General features: G+C 43.6%; 1 non-coding gene across 1 annotated transcript; it reads left to right on the top strand.

Moving 5' to 3' along the window:
• The first annotated feature begins 2,069 nt into the window (after nt 1-2,069).
• On the top strand, nt 2,070-2,141 carry TRNAR-UCU. Its single transcript has one exon. It is a non-coding gene; the product is annotated as a tRNA-Arg (tRNA).
• The last annotated feature ends 456 nt before the right edge of the window (nt 2,142-2,597 follow it).

Genomic DNA, 2,597 nt, shown 5'->3' with positions numbered 1-2,597 from the left:
GGTGTGTGTGTGTGTGTGTGTGTGTGTGTGAGTGTATGTGGTGGGTATATGTATGGTGTGTGTATTGTGTGGTGAGTGTGTGTGTGGTGAGTGTGTGTGGTGAGTCTGGGTGAGTGTGTGTGTGGTGAGCATGTGTGTGTGTTTATGTGTGGTGAGAACACTTAAGATCTACTTTCTTAGCCAACTGCAAGAAGACCCTGGAGTATTATTAACTAGAGTCACTGTGCTGCACTTTGGGTCTCCAGGACTTTTCTTATAACTGGAAGTTCTCAACTTTTGACCAACTTCTCCTCAGTTCCCCCCACGTCCAGCCCCTGCCAACCACATTTATTCCCTCTATTTCTATGAGTTTGAAGTCTTTGAAGCATTTCATCAGATGAGCAACATGATCAGGGCTGTGGGTTAGAACAAGTCACTAGGGAAAGTCCCATCCACATGTGACCACATGGATCCTTTTGAACAAATCAAGAGGCCCAGAGCCCACTGACCAAAGGCACTCTCTCCAGCTAGTTTTGCCTGCTGGATTTATATTTATGTGAGAGTGGATGTTTTTTCTTTCATCAAATGATCCAAGTCAACATCTGAGCTTTTGTCTAAAAAACAAGGAGATGGCAGTGTTCAAAGGCACCACACAGAAGCCTCTTCCATTTCAGTTCCTGAGCTGATGAGTGGAAACTGTCAGTTCCCACTGTAAATTCCTTCTATAAAGATGCAGCTATAGGGACTTCCCTGGTGGTTAAGACTCCGTGCTTCCAATGCAGCAGGTGTGAGTTCGATCTCTGGTTGGGGAGCTAAAATCCTGCATGCCAAGTGGTACAGCCAAAAAGTAAAAATTAAAAAAAAAAGACCCATCAGCGGCACCCTAATCCAGGCCAAGAGAAACTTCCATAAAAACGTGGGGGCATGCTATCTGCAAACTAAGTCTGAAATGGTGTGGGGAAAGCAAATGTGGCAGAATGTTAAGGGCCAGTGAATTTGAGTGAAGGACATACAAAAGTTCTTTGTACTCTTTCTGCAACTCTTCCCTACACTTGAAAGTGTTAAAATGATGTCTTAAAATCCCTTCCTGCCCAGAGTCTGCAATGGTCCCTTTGATGATGACAATAGCTACCTCTCAGGAAATCCTCTTGCCCTGTGCACATCTCATTACAATGTCTCATTTAATTTTTGACCACAACACAGTGACGTAGTTACTATTGTCCCCACTTTACCAGTGAGAAAAATAGATACTTAGAAGAATTAAATGATAGGTTAGATCAGATGACCACTCAGTAATAGTCACACATGCACACCTATCTCCACAAGCAAAGGATACTTTCCACATCCCATATTTGTTGGGCTTGGGCCATGCGACTTAATTTGGAAAAAAGGATGTTAGTGGATAAGGCATGTGTAGAAAGTTAAAATGTGGTTACACAGATGGGCTTATCCTTTCATGCTTCTGCCATCACTATAAGAAAAACATGTCTTGGGTAAGTGATGCTGGTCCAAGGAGGATGAGAAACATGTGACACAGTCCTGGACTTAAGTCACAGCTGAAAGGCAAGCACATGCGAGCCTAGACTAGGTCAGCCAATATCAAGCATACCCAGGGAAGTATGATATTAAATGTTACTGTGTTCTAGGGTCATTTGTTACGTAGCACTCTGTTGGCAATAGGTAACTGATACAACTAACATGTCTCCAGAGATAGTGACGGGCTTTAAAGCTGGGCATTAAGAGGATATGATTTCTCCTGATTAAAACCAAAAACAGGAGGAACGTTTTAGACAAAAAGTGTTTAAATCCCAAAGGCATAAAATATATCACTGAAAAATCAGGTGACAAAGAGATGATGCTGAAAAGGTCAACCAGGGTCTACTCATGTGCTTAAATGTCTGGATAAGCCAAGAAATGCTGCAATAGCAACTAAAGTCTTAAACCTCCATGGATTATCTTAGTCAAGGTTCATTCCTCATTCACACAAAGTCTGAAGCAGGCCAGGCAGCCTCCTCCATCCAGAAACTACTCTGTGTAGCACACTACATTTAGCTTGCTAGGATTGCTGTGAAGAAGTATCATAAGGGACTTCCCTGGAGGTCCAGTGGTTAAGACTCTGCACTTCTGCTGCAGGGGCACAGGTTCAATCCCTGGTCAGGGAACTAAGATCCCACATGTTGTGCAGTGAGATAAAAAAAAAAAGTGTCATGAAAATTCACAGAGATGTGTTGACATACTCACATGGAGATGTGTTGTCTCAGAGTTCTGGAGGCTAGAAGTCTGAATCGAGGTGTGGCAGGACCATACTCACTTCTCAGCCTGTAGGGAAGAATCCTTCCTTGCCCCTTTCAGATTCTGGTACCCTCACATATTCCTTGGTTTTTGACAGCGTAATCCCATCCCCTGCCTCCAACTTTTTTTTTTTTTTTTTTTTTAGCCACGATACACAGCATCTGAGATCTTAGTTCCCTGCAGTGGAAGCACAGAGTCTTACCCACTGGGCAGCCAGGGAAGTCCCCCAACCTTCACTTCCACATGGCCTTCTTCCCTCTGGGTGTGACTGTGCCTAAATGCCCCTCTTCCTATAAGGACACCAATCATACTGGATTAGGGCTTGT

The sequence above is a fragment of the Bubalus bubalis genome, chromosome 19, assembly GCF_019923935.1.
Source record: "Bubalus bubalis isolate 160015118507 breed Murrah chromosome 19, NDDB_SH_1, whole genome shotgun sequence".
In the NCBI taxonomy this organism is placed as follows: domain Eukaryota; kingdom Metazoa; phylum Chordata; class Mammalia; order Artiodactyla; family Bovidae; genus Bubalus; species Bubalus bubalis.
This window is presented reverse-complemented; position numbering and strand designations above follow the sequence as displayed.